Source organism: Euprymna scolopes, chromosome 29, assembly GCF_053919585.1.
Source record: "Euprymna scolopes isolate OS-2025 chromosome 29, ASM5391958v1, whole genome shotgun sequence".
Classification (NCBI taxonomy): Eukaryota; Metazoa; Mollusca; class Cephalopoda; order Sepiida; family Sepiolidae; genus Euprymna; species Euprymna scolopes.
In genome coordinates this window covers 32,458,280-32,464,279 of record NC_136510.1, presented here as the reverse complement: position 1 = coordinate 32,464,279, position 6,000 = coordinate 32,458,280, and the positions used below count along the sequence as shown (strand labels likewise).

The 6,000-nt window shown below is 33.1% G+C and overlaps 1 long non-coding RNA gene across 1 annotated transcript in view; it reads left to right on the top strand.

Annotated features, from left to right (window-relative positions):
- Window positions 1–6,000, top strand: part of LOC145252574 (uncharacterized) — a 310,145-nt gene that overhangs the window by 36,992 nt on the left and 267,153 nt on the right. The window lies entirely within an intron of this gene.

The following is a 6,000-nucleotide window of genomic DNA, read 5'->3' as shown; positions in this document are numbered from 1 at the left end:
CTCAATTTCTACATGTAATGGTTTGTCGTATTATTTTCCAACTCGACTATTTGCAAGAGTTCCTTTTCTTTGAGGTCTCAGCAATGGGTCGTTATTGTTTTCATTTTGCGTGTTTTTTTTATTGAATGTGCTTTTATTGTCATAATAGCTGGTTTTAAAATCCATACAGGTTCGACTCATGTAATATTTCTTGTAATTCTGGTTTTCTTTTGCAGACGCTTTTAGTTTGGCATTTATTTTGTAATGGACATATTGCAGTTGCAATTTTCTCTTCATTGTTAGCTTTCTTGTTTCCATTATGGTGATTGCTAGCAGGGTTTCTAGTTGTTATAATTTTTCTTCTTTGTGCTATTTTTATTGTTATATATTGGCCACTTTAGCCTCCGTACCATCAGTTTAAAATGTAAGCAATAGTTTGGTCTCCAATGTTGAACTCTTTTTAAACAGAGGCTGATGAGAATCCGACATAGGCGACTAGATATTAGTCCTTTTTTTGAAGGATTTGAAACCGATGGTACCAATACTTATTTCTGATCCTTTGTAACTCATATATGAATAAATGCTATGCTCTTAATTAAAAACTATTTCTTACTAATCGCACACTCTTATAGGGTTTTCTATCATAAAACTTAAGTGCACGATAATGCCATGTCAGCAAGTATGAATAGTAAACCGTCAGACAGTATTCAACGACAGGAAATTGTAAAACAATTGCATTTTGTGCGCATGTTGATGGGTTTTTTTAATTCTCTAAATGGGGCTCAACTTTAATTACCTCAAAAGGTTTATAGCGATAATATTTTTATGTATCTCCGTGTATTTAGGCAGCAAGTTATTGTCTAAGACATATCTAGTCGAAGATAAATGAGTTTTCTCTTTTCTTGATCCTTCTCCTTATTCTCTCACTTTGGCGAGCATTTTCCTCGAGCACTTTCGATCTGTGATGGTCATCAGGGGCATGATTAGCTATTTCTGAAGACGCTTTTTCCAGGTGTTTTTATATAGATTATTTATTTTATTCTATTTCTATTTTATCATTTTTATTTTTTTTGTTTAATTTTATTTATTTCTTTATTTTAACTAATTTGTCTGTCAGGGAGAGGATATATATATATATATATATATATATATATATATATATATATATATGTGTATGTGTATGTGTGTGTGTGTGTGTGCGTGTATATGTGTGTATATGTGTGTATATGTGTGCATATGTGTGTGTGCGTATATATGTGTGTATATGTGTGTGTGTATATGTGTGTATATATATGTGTGTGTGTATATGTGTGTGTATGTATATATGTGTGTGTGCATATATATATGCGTGTATATATATATATATGTGTGTGTGTGTATATATATGTGTGTATATATATGTGTGTGTGTGTATATATATGTGTATATATATATATGTGTGTGTGTGTATATATATATGTGTATATATATGTGTGTGTATATGTATATATGTGTATATATATATATGTGTGTGTGTGTGTATATGTGTGTATATATGTGTGTATATATATGTGTGTGTGTATAGATATATGTGTATATATATATGTGTGTGTATGTGTGTATATATATGTGTGTGTGTGTGTATATGTATATATATAAGTATATGTATATGTATATATATACGTATGTGTATATCTATATATGTATATATATGTATGTGTATATATATGTATGTGTATATGTGTGTCAGGTCATGTCATATGCTACTGGTACCATGTAACCCAGTACTACCTGCCTCATGGTCGGGTCACCGGCGACTAAACTGGTTCCCCCACCAGACTTGTTTGGTGAGGAGGGCGGCTAGTCTCCCTGGAGGATTAAAAACAAGATCTTCCAAAGGGCGAATGAACTCTTTTTCTGGGTCAACGGCGAACTAGCACCGTGTATATTTGTGTGTGTGTATATGTGTATTGGGGTGGAGAGGGCTCCCGTAAGCCTTGGTGAAGGCAACCTTTCTAGGAGAAGCAAATCTCTGATTTAAAAAACCATAAAGCGAGAGACCAGTACCCGCATTAAGCTGGTCTGCAGTTTAATTTGTTGCTGGCTATCTTGCTCTTGCTTGTTGCTGGATCTCAACATTTGGAACCAAGAGAGAGACTTAGCTGTACAAAGCTAAGACTCTGTAACATCATCTTTGTATAGATACTCCCTCAGGCATTTGGGCTCATGGATTTTAAATGTCTGAGGGAGTGGCACTCGTCTGACAAGACGTTGCAATCATCATATATATATATGTATATATATATGTGTGTGTGTGTGTGTATATATATATATATATATATATATATATATATGCACACACACACAATATACACAATGTAAGGACTTAATTAAAGACTGTAAATTATAATTTATAAGAATGTATTATTCGACAGGATATTCAAAAAATGTATTAAGATTTCTTTAATCTGCGGAGTTTTTGCATATATGATTAGTTTTCATATAATACAGTTTCAATTCATGCAATGCCAGTAAATCTATAGCTTCGCTATAATAATTATTTGCTTTCCTCTGATGAAAAAACTCATTCTTTGAAACTCTGCAGATTAAGAAAATCTTAATATTTCTTCTTTTTTTTTTTTAAATATCCCGTCAAACAATAAATTCTTGTAAATTATTATTTACAGTCTTTAATTGTGTTTTTATGACAAGCACTATTTCCTATTTTGGCTGTATTGAGCTTTTTTTTTTTTTTTTGTTTAGTTTTGATTACTATATAAATATTCATATTTATATTCACATGAAGTTTACAGAAATTTTTAAACTTAATTTTATTTCTTAATTGTGTGTGTGTGTGCGTGTGTGTGTGTGTGTGTTGAGAAGCAAAATGTACAGGTACATTTAAAGATAAGTAACGGAATAATCTCAAGGGTCCTTTCAACAATCATCTCGACAGGAAAAAAAATCAATATTTTAAATTAATGAGAAATATTATTGATGAAAAGATACAGCATAAAGGGGAAGTTGAATGTACCAGGGAATTATTGATAAGTGATATAAAATATATTGGTGATAAGTGATATAAAATAAATTTAATATTCGTTTTCGAAAAGATTAAACGCCATAATTGAATGAATATTAAAAAAAAAAAGAAGAAAAACAGAGGACAGGGTGTTTAAAATTTCCTAAAGAGTTTTAACTTTTTTATCAATTCTTTTTGCCGCCACAATGAAGGTTTAGAGATGGATTCCAAAATTTAAAAATATTTTTATTTGGATCTGAAGCATTTACACCCTTTCCACCGTAGGAAGATGTGACACAAGTTCGAAAGGTGAAAAGAGTCAAGCCAGCGCCCCAAGTGTATGAACACGCTTGGCTTTTAAAAATTGCTTTAGCATATATATATATATATATATATATATATATATATATATATATTCTTCCTTAAATGACTTCATAGTGGAAGATATATTGACGATGACAAAACAAACAAATTAATTAACAATGTAGCATCTTTTTACGCAGAAAGACACGTCTGTTTATTTTACATGTTTATACGAAAAATAAAGACACGCTGACAGTCAAAAGGAAGATAACTCAGAGTCATTCAATCCTAAAAACACACGTTATCGCTTAACAGACAAAGGATGGGGAGCAACTCAAGGTTACTTAAGTTTTTGCATCACATAAGCGTTAAAGGGACACAACTCTTCAAGCATTAAGAAAACCCCAGCAACATTGATAAATTTCCAATACTGCTGCTAAATGTGAATAGGGTTTTAAGTCAGTTTTCGAATACAGTTCATTCAGCATCATAAGTTGTCTGCTCACAAGTCCCTTTATTTTATTTTTTCCAGGCATTGTCTACTTCTCTGTAACTCCTTGGAACTTTTTCACAACTTTTTACTCCAGAAAGGCAGCTGCACAAAATTTTGTTTTTCTGCTAAATCACTGAGTCTGCAAGACCCTTCTATTGCTTCTCAAGCACTGGCATATATCAAAGATTAATAGCAAGAATGTGTTAGACTTGATTTACAACAGATTTTCATTAAAAAAAAAAAAGAAAATGTGTAATGGCGGTTTGCATGCACAGTGTGTGAAATGACATCATATTTTTCAACCTGCTGCAAACTCCTTTTGTAAGAATTTCGGTTATCAGAGTACTTAACGTTAACGTCATATGTAGATATTGTTCTTGAAAACTAATATCCCAGAATGACGTTTTATAATTACATTTCATAAACTGTTGCTTTAGTTTTACAGTATATTTACATTGCGCGATTTAGCAGTGTCCACTGAACGAGTTCATTTCAGTTACTGAATGATTCCAGTTTGTTTCAAGCAGGCATTTCGAGGGGCGTAAAGTTGTACGTTTGTTGAAGAGCAGTCGGAAACCGAAACACTCAACGACTCGGAATTTCGCATAACGATGTTTGTGAAAGTAATTTTCGGTTGGTTGGTTGGTTGTTTTTGTTTTACGGCATATCAACCTTTTTCAGGTTCTTTAATGCCGAATCTAGTTATTTTGAGGAACGATTTTTAATGGAGTATATTTTTTAAGTCAGATTCTATTTAACCCATAGTTGGGACCCTAACAGGTGCTACCACTCCGGTAGATTTGGATTTTACTGTCACTGGACTATTAATCTTCCACCAGACTATCCATTCACGTGTAATCACCTTTTTCTTCACCATATTCCCTCTGCTTCACTTTTTTGTTATCAAGTAAAATCTTTGGCTTACTTGTTGTTTCATCAAATACTTTTGCATGCAAAATCCGATCCCGCATTTTGCTAATTCCTACCCTCTGATGAGAAGGAAAGTATTTCTTCAAAACTCCACGGATTAAGGACTATCCACTTATCTAGTGTTTCCTTTTCAGATTACATATATTTTTAACTCATTTCAAAGTGTTTTTTAACATGTTTTATTAACTGTTTGCTCGTATATATATATATATATATATATATATATATATATATATATATATACAGTGCCACACAAAAGTATAGGATACATTACATTTTTTTTTTTTCATAACTCTAATTAGGGTTCATTCAAACTTAACAGGGAACATGAGTAGAAACAGATACATCGAGGGTATTGCTAGGGCTGCTGTGAGGGAAATGGGCTCTTTCTAACCATGCTAAAAAGTTACGCCTAAAAGTATCTTGTACCTCTACAAGGCCACCAATCACCTAAGTATGGAGTATTGTTGCCACATTTAGGCTGGTGCATCTGCTACTAGTCTCTCACTCTTGGACAGAGTTCAAAATAAAGTCCTCAACCTAATAGGTCCCGAACTGTCAGCTAGGCTTCAGCCTCTATCCCACCGATGAAATGTTGCATCCCTCTGTCTGCTTTACAAGTATTTTAATGGTAGATGCTCCGACAAGCTATAAGTGCACCCTCGACGTAAATACACCCGACAAACCCGACAAGCAGCAAAATCCTACCCCTACACAGTAGAGATCCCCAGATGCCAGAAAGCCTTCTACTCTAAAAGTTTCTTCGCCAGAACTTCTAGACTTTTGAATTCCCTTCCGGGTTCCTGCTTCCCCGACTCTACTGACATGCAGAAGTTCAAGTGTAATGTAAACAGACATCTTGCTGCTCAACTCCCTACATATTATCCCTGCAATTCATGTCCCAGATAATAGCCCCCTACATCAAAGTGGCACTGTGCCTTGCTTGTGGTGAAAATGCAATAAAAAATGATAAAAATAAAACACACACACACACACACACGTATATAATCTTTTCTCTTTCTTCCATCTTCCTCTTTATTAACAGTCGAATGAAATAAAGAAATATAAGAATAGAAATCTCTCATAAATTTCTGTACTTTACAGCATAGTGTTTATATTTTATTAACTATATTCTGGCCTTGAGCTAGCTGTAGATCACTTGCATATACATTTCAACTGGTTTGTCTTATGTCTCATTTTTACCTGCAAACAGTTGTATTTTTTCTTATTGTTTTTTCCTTTTTCGTTTTTCTTGTGAGAAAAGAAACACAATACAATAATTCTTATTCTCAAA